Below are 13,343 nucleotides of genomic sequence, written 5' to 3' on the forward strand. Positions count from 1 at the left end.
ACTATATTGTTCCTTTGTAAATCTATTTTATTTTAAAATTTTTTATTCTTGTTTTTTAAATTTAATCCTTTTTTGAGAGAGAGAGAGAGACAAAGAGAGAGAGAGAGAGAATGTGATCAGGGGAGAGGGGCAGAGGAAGAAAGAGAGATAATCCCAAGCAGGCTCCTTGCTCAGCACAGAACTTCACACGGGGATCCATCCCATGACCCTGGGGTCATGATCTGAGCTGAAATCAAGAGTCAGATGTTCAACTGACTGAGCCACCCTGGCAATCCTATAAATCTTTTATTTTAGAAGATTTAGGAGATGCATTTCCTGACTCATTTCTGTGGGTTATACTTCAAATGTGGATTGGTTGCCATCTCATTACTGAGGGAGGTGGAATTTAGAGGGGCATGCATGAATTAGTTAACAATGGGAGGAAATATGAAACATCAGGAATTAAGAGTAATGGGAAGCATAAACATATAAGTAAAATAAGACTATTTCCTTGAGTGTTTAAAATTGCGTTTGACTCTTAAAAGCAAAAATAGTTTTAAAATGGTTAAATCTGACTCTTGGTGTATGAAGAGATAATATTTCAGATAATTATATCAAAGGAAGGAGGGTAAAGAAAGGCAAGTAGTGATAAGGTATCTACATTTTACTTGAAGTTGTAATCTACAATCTTAATAACCACACTCCTACGTATTTGAAATTTAGAACTAACAAAATACTGTGTATGGATGATTATAGAAGTTTTATTGATAATCTCCAAAACCTGGAAGTAACTAAGATTTCCTCCAACATGTGAATGATATGTAGGATAGTATTCTGTACTATTCACTGATAAAAAGAATAAGCTATTGATACATATAACAAATATGGATGAATCTTAAACACAATCTGCTAGGGGTGCCTGAGTGGCTCAGTCAGTTAAGCATCCATCTTCAGCTCAGGTCATGATATCACAATTTGTGGGTTTGAGCCCTGTGTTGGGCTCAGTGCTGACAGCTACCTCAGAGCCTGAAGCCTGCTTCAGATTCTGTATCTCCCTCTCTCTCTCTGACCCTCCTCTCTTCTCTCTGTCTCTCTCTCTCTCCCTCTCAGAAATAAATAAAACATTTAAAAAAATTATTAAAAACCACACTCTGCTAAAATAAAAAGCCATATACAAAGCATAGTTGTATAATTTCATGTATATGACATTCTGGAAAAGACAATACAATTGGGAAAGAGAACAGTTCAATGATTTTTTTTTTCTGGATTTTGAAGAGAGCAAAGATTTTACTACAAAATAAATCTACATATGGAAGCAACCTTAATACCCATATATAGATGAATGGATAAAGAAAATTTGGTAATTGAATGTTATTCAGCTATAAAAAAAAAAGAATGAAATCTTACTGTTTGTGACTACATAAATCTGCCTAGAAAGTACATGCTAAGTTGAATAAGTCAGACAGAGAAAGACCAATACCACATAATTTCACTTATATGTAGAATCTAAAAAACAAAACAAACAAAAAAGAGATACACACTAATTCAGAGAGCAAACTAGTGGTTGCTTGAGGGAAGGGGGTTGGATGGAAAAACTAGGTCAAGAGGATTAAGAAATGCAAAACTGCAGTTATAAAATAAATAAGTCAAGGGGATGAAAAGTACAGTATAAAGAATATAGTCAACAACATTGTAATAATGCTGAATGGTGACATATGGTAACTATACTTATGATGGGGAGCACTGGGTAGTGTATTGTCTAAAAGCTATGTTGTACACCTGAAATTATTATTACAATGTCTGTCAATGATACTTCAATAAAAAAAGGAATGTGCAAGGAAATGTTGAAGGTTATGTAATACCTCCTCTGTATGGTACTGGATTGGTGTATCAATGACTTTTGTATTTATCAACATCTGTTTATCAAAAAGGAAAATTTAATGTAAGAAAATTTAAAAATTGACCAAGATGTTGGAGAATCCCAAAATAGAATACAGACTGATACAAATATGGTGTATATTAGGGAGCACATAGAAACAGGGACATCTTAGAAATAAGCACACTCAGCACTCAGGTTTTAGGTGATAAGTACCCATTCTCCAGGAAAAGGAACTAGATATTCCCAAAGAAATTACTGATACCTAGCCTACAGCAGGGAAGATAGATGATGGGTGGGAGCATTTTATAGTATTATAATTTAGTAAGTGCTGAAACAGGAAAAAAAAAGTTTAAAAGAAATAGATTATATCAGGACACAGAAGGCAATGTGAAAGAGCTCCCGATGGCCAAAGCTGGAATAACTGAGCATTAAAATAAATAACATAGTATTGGATTGTAACTCAAGTCATTAAATAAATATCAAAGAGTCCATACTGATATACATAAATGCTTGGGAAAATAAATAATGGCAGAGAAAGAGCAATTTTTCCTTAAAGAAGAATGCCAAATAATGTATGCAGATTTTTCTCCCACTAAAAGGTAGAATTTATGTCTCTGCCCCGTGACTGTTGGCTGGACTTGCTAATTTCCAAAGAACAGAGTACAAAAAGGAAAAAAAAAAGTAACTTTACAATGGAGAAGTTTGACAGCTTCCTCTTTATCAGAGGATCAAGGTTACCATCACCAGTAATAGGCATGTTGATATATGATATGATAAGAGGACAACCTCCCCTCTGTGGTATTCTGCTCCAAAATCTATAACCCCAGTCAAAAATCATGAGAAAGCACCATTCAAACCCAAATTAAAGGACATTTTATGAGATATTGAGCAAAGGGCTTTCAAAAGCGTCAAGATCTTGATAAACAAGCAGAGTGAGTGAGTAAATGTCACAGAAGACAGTGTTACTGTTTCCAGAGGACTTTATAGTCTCTTTATTATTATATTCCATCACTTAAGAACTCTTACCAGCTCTGAACTAATTTTGCCAGGAAACATTTTTGCATTTAGTATGTCTAGTATAGTGCCTGGCACATCTTGTTCATTTTAAATTATGTATTAATTGCTTTTGATAGTTAAGGTAACATATGTGCTACTGATTTCGCATTCCATCCCTATGTAGTTCTTTTTCTCATATTACCACCATTAACTATCTTGCTACTTAGGATTCCACAAACTTCTGCTATAATTCTTTCAACGTGCATTAATGTTATACAGGCTTAGTGGGAAAGAAGATGGAGTCCACCAGGCATGCAAGAAAAAAAATACCCTTTAGGATTCTCCCCCATCATCTTTTCATCACCAGGTTTTGACAACTACATTTGTCAAATGCAAATGTAGAATCGTTTGAGTGCTTCAGGCATGTGCATCTAGATTCTCCTTCAGTTTCTTCTATTCTTCCAATTAAGCATTTATGGACATCTCTGCTAATCCACATCTGATTGCTTATAGGCTTTTATGATCCCTTAGATTCACTTTGGCTATAACAATGAAATTTAGAAACTTCAAAATAAACTACTAGCATGGTTCTAGAAAATTGAAAGGATAAATATATGTAGAAAAAAAGTTTTTATTCCCTGTAAAATATTGATATCATAAGTTTCCTCTTTTTGTCTTTTTAGGGGAGAAGGTTTTATAATAAATTTAAGCTATTGCACTAATCAATGATATATTGGTAAACTAGCTTTCTAAACTAAATCAAAACAGGAATTAACTAATTTGCAGCATTTGCTAATGTCCATGGTATAAATACTGCACCATGACCAAATTCAAGCAACCAACATGGTATCATTGAATTAGAAAGAAAGCAGCAAATAAACTCCCTTAAGGCCGTGTGAATCAGCTCCAGAGCACTGAGGCACAATTCCAATACTGTACTGTCTTGACATGACAGAAACGGTAAAATTTCCCTGTTACCTATGAACCTGAAAGACACTGTGTGCTAGGATTAAGGGGTCTCAAAACTTGTATTCAGCAGTTCAGAGAAAGTTTATTCTCCAAATAAACCTGAAGCTGGATGCAGTCAAGCAATCAGACTTCCAGCTAGATGTTCCAGGTGAAAGAATTAAATGTTTATTTTAATTTAACCAAAATGAACTTTGACTTAAAAAAAATTTAAAACCTTGTGATGATTTAGAATATAATCAGGTTTGGGGCATCTCTTGATCTTGGCTCAGGTCATAATCTCACGGTTTGTGAGATCATCCCTGGCAAAGGGCTCTGCACTGACCGCACTGAGAGCATGGAGCCTGCTTGAGATTCTCTCTCACCCTCTCTCTCTGCCCCTCTCCCACTTGCTCTCTCTTTCTTTCTCTCAAAATAAATAAATAAAATATATATTTATAAAATATAATCAGGCTTTATAAGATATATTTATTTATTCAATGCCATCTAAAAAAATTATTGCCAACTTTTCAAGAACTTTTAGGTTTATGGATAAATTAAATGTGAAGTACAAGGGTTTAACATCCCCCCTTATTACCACTATCCCTACACACACACAGACACAGACACAGACACACACACACACACACACACACACACAGAGTTTCTCTGGTTATTAATATCTTGTGTTAGTGTGCTGCATTTGTTATAACTGATGAGCCTATATTGATGCATTATTACCTAAAGTCAATGGTTTACATTAAGATTCAGGAATCGAGCACAGCAAGATGGTAGAGAAGTAGGAAGCTCCGTACATTTTGTTCCCTCATATCTCTCAAACAGAGAAGGCCTGAAGCCATAGGACACTGAACCGCAGAAGTTTGGGAGGAAAAGAGACAGAGTCAACTAAGAAGACAACCTCATAGGTGCATGAATGCAAACTGGGGGAGATAAAAAACGGACTAGGACCCAGAGACAGAGGGAAGGGAGGGAGTCCCCTTCGCGGGGAGTTGAGGGGAAGAGAAAGAGCAGCTGAAACTGCTCATAGAGCTGTCCCTGGAGAAGAGAAAAACCTTGGCTTGGGACAGAGAGTGATCCTATTTCTATCTGTGGTGCTGACTTTGGGCTGGGTGCCCCGGTCCCAGATGGCACCAGGAGAAAGTGCCATGCCTCTCTCCTGGCTCAATCCCTAGCTGGGAAGGACCAGGACTGTGAAATTATATTATATGTGATATCAATAAAGCACACAGACTAAGACCTGGAAACCAGGCGTGGCTTGGGACATAGAACATAGCCCACTTTGGCTACGCTCACAGCACAGGGACATTGGCCCCAAAAGAGTGATTTGAAACACCTGGTTCCAGAAGGGACTGGGGTACTGCCATTTTTCTCCCCCCAACCACCAAGGCAGGACCTCAATGAGCGGCCCTCAGGACACAGTGGAAGCTAAGACCTGTTTACACCAAACCCCACCCCCATCCCCGCTAGAGAGCTGCATGGTTTTTTTTTTTTTTTTTTTAACCAGAGCCCGGGACAAGACCAACATGAATGCACTGCTGTGATTAATTCTAGATCAATTTTTCTATTCAAATACATTTTCCCTTGTCTCATTCGTATCCTTCCCCTCTCCTGTACTGGGTACTCTGGTCATTGGTTTGCTTAAACGGTCACATTTAATCCATTCTCTACATGTATATTCTACATGTCCACCACTACCATTCTCTCTCTCTCTCTGGATTAATCAGACTATATAGTTTCTCTGAAGAACATTATCTTTGTTTCTTTCTCCTAGCCTCCTACCATATTCTCCTCTTTCTCTCCATAAATTAATTATGAATTATTATGACCAGTCTCTCTGCCTGGTCATTGTCCAATTTCACTTTCTCCCCACCCCTGTCATTTCTTTGTACATGCTCTTTCAGCACTGCATACACCCTGCTCTTTATTTTTAGCTGAGAATTCTGGTTTTATGCTTTTAGACTGTCCTTTGTCTTTTGGGGTTTTGTCCTTTTTTCTTTTCTTCTTTTTACTTTTTCCCTTTCGGTTTGCTTCTTTGTTAGATTTGTCTGTGTGTCTGTGTGCCTTTATTTCCTGTGTGTTTGTCTGTCTGTTTTCCTTTCCAGGGACGCCTCAAGAAACAAGCCAAAGTACACATGGTGGAGAGTCCCAAATATCACTACGAGTAGGGAAATAAAATAACCAAAATCTCAACAAGAGACACCAAGACACACCGTTAAAAGAACACTTCCTGTACAGACAGGCCTTGGAGAGTCAATGAGCCTTCTTTATTACAGCAGTACTTGCAGGTGAGGAGTGCTTAACAAGCTTTTAAAATTAACAAGAGGCAGAAAGCTAACCAAAATGATGAAATGGAAGAACTCTCCTCTAAAGAAACTCCAGGAAGAAATGACAGCTAAAAAACCACTCAAAACAGATATAAGCAATATGACTGAACAAGAATTTAGAACAACAGTCATAAAATTAATCACTGGGCTTAAAAAAGGCATGGAAGACATCAGAGAAGCTATTGCTACAAAGACTATGGAGCTCAAAAACAGTTGTGATGAATTAAAAAATGCTATCAATGAGGTGAATAATAAAATGGAGGTGTCTAATGTACAGATTGAAGAGGAAGAGAGGATAACAGGTGAATAAGAAGACATAATTATAGAAAAATAAGAAGCTGAGAAAAAGAGAGATAAAGTGATTCAGGAGCACGAAAGGAGAGTTCGAGAACTGAGTGATACAATCAAACAAAACACTATCTATATCATAGGAATTCCAGAAGAGAGAGGGAAAGGCACTGAAGGAGTCCTTACAAATTATAGCTGAGAATTTCCCAAATCTGGGGAACAAAACAGACATTAAAATCCAAGAGGCACAGAGAACTCCCCTCAGACGTAACTTGAATCGATCTTCTGCATGACATATCATAGTGAAATTGGCAAAATATAAGGACAAAGAAAGAATTCTGAAAGCAGCTAGGGAGAAAAGGTCCCTATCATACAAAGGGAAACCTATCAGAGTGGTGACAGACCTATCTCCTGAAACTTGGCAGGCCAGAAAGGATGGCAGGAGATCTTCAATGTGATGAACAGAAAAAACATGCAGCCTAGAATCCTCTATCCAGCAAGCCTGTCATTCAGAATAGAAGGAGAAACAAAGGTCTTCCCAAATAAACAATAATTGAAAGAATTCATCACCACTAATCCAGCCCTACATCCAAGCCTAAGGGGGACTCTATGAGGGAAATGTTGCAGGGAACACAAGGCACCAGAGACAGCACCACAAGCAAGAATCCTACAAAGAACACAATGACTCTAAACCCATATTTTTCAATAATAACACTGAATGTAAATGGGCTAAATGCTCCAATTAAAAGACATAGGGTAGCATAATGGATACAAAAATAAAATCCATCTATTTGCTGCCTAGATGAGACTCTTGTCTACTTTTAGACCTGAGGATACATTCAGATTGAAAGTAAGGGGATGGAGAAATATATATCATGCTACGGGAAGTCAAAAGAAAGCTGGAGTAGCCATACTTATATCAGACAACTGGACTTTAATGTAACGATTGTAATAAAAAATGAAGAAGGGCATTATATAATAATTACAAGGTATATCCATCAGGAAGAGCTAACAATTATAAACGTCTATGCACCAAATACAGGAGCACCTAAATAATTAAAATAATCACAAACAGAAACAATCTTAGGGATAGGAATGTGCTAATAGCAGGGGACTTTAATACTCACTTACAGCAATGGATAGATCAACTACACAGAAAGTCACTAAAGAACAATGGACTTCAATGACACATTGGACCAGAAGGATTTGACAGATGTATTTAGAATTCTACATCCTGAAGCTATGAAATTCACTTTCTTCTCAAGTGCGCATGGCACATTCTCCAAGATAGATCACATACTGGGACATAGAGCAGCCCTCAATAAATATAAAAGAATTGAGATCATACCATGCACACTTTCAGATCACAATGCTATGAAACTTGATATCAACCACAGGAAGAAGTCTGGAAAGCCTCCAAAAACTTGGAGGTTAAAGAACACCCTACTAAAGAACAAATGGGCCAATCAGGCACTTAGAAGAGGAATTTAAAAATATATGGAAACAAATGAAAATGAAAATACAACAATTCAAACTCTATGGGATGTGGCAAAGGCAGTCCTAAGAGGAAAATACATTGCACTCCAGGCCTATTTCAAGAAATTAGAAAAAGCACAAGTACACAATCTAATAGTTCACCTAAAGGAACTGGAAGGAGAGCAACAAGAGCACCCCAAACCCAGTAGGAGAAGAGAAATAATAAAAATCAGGGCAGAAATAAACAATAGAGAATCTAAAAAAGAGTTGAACAGATCAATGAAACCAAGAGTTGTTTTTTTGAAAAAAATAAACAAAATTGATAAACCTCTAGCCAGGCTTCTCAAAAAGTTAAGACAGAGCACTCAAAGAGAGAAAATCATGAATGAAAATGGACTTATTACAACCAACCCTTCAGAAATACAAACAATTATCAGGGAACTCTATGAAAAATTACATGCCAATAAACTGGACAGCTTAGAAGAAATGGACAAATTCCTAAACACACATGCAGCACCAAAATTCACACAGGAAGAGTTAGAAAATCTGAACAGACCCATAATTAGTGAAGAAATTAAATCAATTATCAACAAATAAGAGTTCTGGGCCAGATGGCTTTCCTGGGGAATTCTACCAGACATTTAAAACAGAGTTAATACCCATTCTTCTCAAGCTCTTCCAAAATAGAGTAATCGAAGGAAAACTTCTGGACTCATTCTACAAAGCCAGTATCACTTTGATTCCCACACCAGACAGAGACCCAGAAAATAAAGGGAACTAGAGGCCAATATCTTTGATGAATACGGATGCAAAAATCCTCAACAAGATACTTGCAAATCGAATGCAACAGCACATAAAAAGAATTATCCACCACGATCCAGTGGGATTCATTCGTGGGTTACAAGGCTGGTTCAATATTCGCAAATCAATCAATCAATCATCACATTAACAAAAGAAAAGATAAAAACCATATGATTCTGTCGACAAATGCAGAAAAAGCATTTGACAAAATACAGCATCCCTTCTTAAAAAAGACCCTTGAGAAAGTCGGGATAGAAGGAACTTACTTAAACATCATAAAAGCCATCAATGAGAAGCCCTGATCCATGAATTCAGCAGTCGCAGGATACAAAATCAATGTACAGAAATCGGTTGCATTTTTATACACCAACAATGAAGCAACAGAAAGAGAAATCAAGAAACTGATCCCATTCACAATTGTGAAAAAAACCACATAAAATACCTAGGAATAAACCTAACCAAAGATATAAGAGATCTGTATGATGAAAACTATAGAAAACTAATGAAGGAAATTGAAGAAGACACAAAGAAATGGAAAAACATTCCATGATCATGGATCTGAAGAATAAATATTTTTAATGTCATTACTACCCAAAGCAATCTACACATTCAATGCAATCCCAATCAAAATTGCACCAGCATTCTTCTCAAAGCTAGAACAAAGTATCCTATAATTTGTATGAAACCACAAAAGACCCCAAATAGCCAAAGTAGTCTTGACGAAGAAAACCAAAACGGGAGGCATCACCATCCAAGCTTTAGCCTCTACTACAAAGCTGTCATCATCAAGACAGTATGGTATTGGCACAAAAACAGACACATAGACCAATGGAACAGAATTGAGAGCTCAGAAGTGGACCCATAAATGTACGGCCAATTAATCTTTGACAAAGTGGGAAAGAGTATCCAATGGAAAAAAGATAGCCTCTTTAACAGATTATGCTGGGAGAACTGGACAGAAACATGCAGAAGAATGAAACTAGATTATTTTCTCACACCATACACAAAAATAAACTCAAAATGGATAAAGGACCTGAATGTGAGACAGGAAACCATCAAAACCCTAGAGGAGAAAGCAGGAAACAACCTCCTTGACCCCAACTGCAGCAATTTCTTACTTGCCATATCCCCAAAGGCAAGGGAATCAAGAGCAAAAATGAACTATTGGGACTTATGAAGATAAAAAGTTTCTGCAAGGCAAAGGAGACAATCCATAAAACTAATAGGCAACTGATGGAATGGGAAAATATAGTTGCAAATAACATATCAGATAAAGGGCTAGTATCCAGTATCTATAAGGAACTCACCAAACTCCACACCCAAAAAACAAATAATCCAGTGAAGAAATGGGCAGAAGACATGAACAGACAGTTCTCCAAAGAGGACGCCCAGATGTCCAACAGACACATGAAATGATGCTCAGCATCACTCATCATCAGGGAAATACAAATCAAAATCACACTGAGATACCACCTCACGCTAGTCAGAGTGACTAAAATGAACAAATCAGAAGACTCTAGATGCTGGTGAGGATGTGGAAAAATAGGCACCCTCCTACACTGTTGGTGGGAATGTAAACTGGTGCAGCCCCTCTGAAAAACAGTGTGGAGGTTCCTCAAAAAATTAAGAATAGAACTCTCCTATGACCCAGCAGTAGCACTGCTAGGAATTTACCCAAGGGATACAGGAGTGTTGATGCATAGGGGCATGTGTACCCCAATGGTCATAGCAGCACTCTCAACAGTAGCTAAAACATGGAAAGAGCCTAAGTGTCCATCCACGGACGAATGGATCAAGAAGATGCGGTTTATCTATACAATGGATACTACATGGCAATGAGAAAGAATGAAATCTGGCCATGTGTAGCAACATGGATGGACCTTGAGGGTGTTATGCTGAGTGAAATAAGTCAGGCAGAGAAAGACAGACATCATGTTTTCACTTATAGGTGAATTAGGAGAAACTTAACGGAGGACCAAAGGGGAGGAGAAGAGAAAAAACTGTTGGGGAGAGGGAGGGAGGCAAACCATGAGAGACCCTTGAATACTGAGAACAAACCAAGGGCTGACAGGAGTGGAAAGAAAGGAAGGGGGGTGATAGGCATTGAGGAGGGCACTTGTTGGGATGAGCACTGGGTGTTATATGAAAACAAACTTGACAATAAACTATGAAAGAGGAAAAAAAGAAAGGAAGAGATCACTAAATGTTCCCAGCCCTGAAGAACTAACTAAATAAATAAATAATTATTTTTAAAAAATTCACTCTTGTGTTGTATACTACAAAGCTTTTTCCAAATGGATAATAATATGTATCAACCCTTACAGGATCATACAGAATTGTTTCACTGCCCTACATACCCCTTATGCTCCACCTATTCCTTCTTTCCTTCCAAAACTCTTGGCAAACACTGACCATTTTACTGTCTCCATCGTTTTTCCTTTTCCAGAATATCATATAGTTAGCATCTTACAGGGAGTAGTCTTTTAGATTGACTTCTTTCACTTATTAATATGCAGTTAAGTTTTCACCATGTCTTTTTGTGGCTTGATAGCTCATTTCTTTTTAGTGACAAATAATAATCTATTGTCTTGATGTACCATAGTTTATCCATTCACCTACTGAAAGACAACTCGATTTGCTTTCAAGTTTTGGCAACTATGCATAAGGCTGCTACAAACATCCATGTGCAAGTTTTTGTAGGCATAAGTCTTTATCTCCTTTGAGTAAATAGCGAGGAGCATGATTGCTGGATCATATGGTAACAGTACGTTTAGTTTTGTAGAAATTGCCACACTGTTTTCCAAAGTGGTTGTACCATCTTTCATTTCCACCAACAGGGAATGTGAGTCCCTGTTTTCCACAATCTCATCAGCATTTGCTATTGTCAGTGTTTGGGATTTTAGGTGATGTAATAGGTACTTAGTGGTATCTCATTCTTCAAATTGCTTATCATCTTTTTACATTCTTATTTCCCATATGTACATCTTCTTAACTGTCTCTGAAGCCAGAACTTCTTATGTATGGAATTAGCTTATTTAAGTGTTGGAAATAAGTGAAGAGTAAATACAAAAAGTGCTTGGAGTTAGTGTCAAGTTGGAGAAGGTCCAATTGTTGAGGAAGTTCACATGAAGGACATGTAACCATTTTGTGAAGCTAGGAACAGAGAGATTACCTTTTATTGATCGTAAGACAGAATCTAGGAGACTGTATGCTTAACATATCAGAAGGTCCAATTGTAAAGAGGAAAAGCTGACACTATTATAATGTTATTCCCTCCTATTAGTGAATTATGATCATTAGAGTGCTGATTCGTATAATAAAAGTAAGTAATTTCAGATTCCATCTTATGTAGGGCCTTTCACACACTGTCCCATGTTCCACACCACACTCATGTTTGGAATTTGCCTGAAAACGCCTGCAAATTTCTTTTTTTTCATATTTGTAAATTAGTGCAGTTAAATCCTATCAGAGACCTAAAGAGAAATAACAGTTTTTCTAAAACATCAGTTGTAGCAACAAAGAATAAAATGGAACAACATGAAAGCCACCGTGGATGTAAGAAAATAAGTCCTGTGGTAGACTCAAATTTCTTTTGCCCTTCCAGTTCTGTCTGAATAAATGATTTTTTAAACGATGCTTTAAACATAATAGCATCCTGTATGTGCAGACATAAAAGTAAAGTAATATTAAAATAGATACAAGAATATATGAAAGTGAAAATGAAATACCAAATAACAAATAAATTTGAGGAGGATGTTGAAAAAGAAAAAAACCACACCAGACTGTATTCACAGGAGACAAGATCAACAAACGAGAAAACTAGTAAAAGTTATGGAAACATCAACTTCCTTACAACATCCATATGGAGAAGTGATATGTGTTTCCAGAAAACTATGAGTAGTTCAAACATATGTAGCCCGGCCTGTTACCCGAGACAGACATTTATTCAGAGTTACACAGAAATCAAAGTGCGATTTTTTTCCCACGTAAACTGCTCGCTTATTAGCATTGATTGTGCAGCATCACAGTTTCCAGGAGGTACATTGAGCTGCACGGAGGTAGTAAAACATGGTGAGGCTCAGATGGATGAGCAGTGGGCTTCTATTTCTTCCACTCATTCTTGTTGTTGTCCTACTTGGCTGAGAAGACTTGCATAACCCTGACCTTCGTGTCGAGTATCCTCTTGGTCTGTTTGGCCACCCATTCCTTTACAAAGGTGTGTGCGATACACCCATAGTACTTGTCTCACATGGGAGTGAGATCAGTCAAGCCGATGAAGAGCATGGCGGTGTGCACCATGGTCTTCAGCTCCTTTCTGCTCCTGTTCACTGCAGCAAAGCTCCCGTTGAACTGAATGTGGTACAATTCAACTGTTTCATTAATGGAGAGGCTGCCCCAGGGAGCCCTCTACTCATTCAAGGCCTTCTGGCTGGTAGAGAGGTTCTTGATGTCGGTGTGTCAGGCAGGGGATAGCTGGTGGGCATAGCTGGGGAGAGCATTGTCTTCACTCTTCAGGACACTTCCGTGTGTGCTCATACACACACCGAGGTGGGAATCGCCTGTCTGCCAATTAGGCTAACATCCTGCCACAGCCACCCACCACTCCAAAATGCAATTTTTGATCCAATCCACAT

The 13,343-nt window shown here is 37.7% G+C and overlaps 1 pseudogene; it reads right to left on the reverse strand.

Annotated features, from left to right (window-relative positions):
- Nucleotides 1-12,810: 12,810 nt before the first annotated feature.
- LOC120222257 lies at nt 12,811-13,343 on the reverse strand (annotated as a pseudogene).

Source organism: Hyaena hyaena, unplaced genomic scaffold, assembly GCF_003009895.1.
Source record: "Hyaena hyaena isolate Hyena2069 unplaced genomic scaffold, ASM300989v1 scaffold_861, whole genome shotgun sequence".
In the NCBI taxonomy this organism is placed as follows: Eukaryota; Metazoa; Chordata; class Mammalia; order Carnivora; family Hyaenidae; genus Hyaena; species Hyaena hyaena.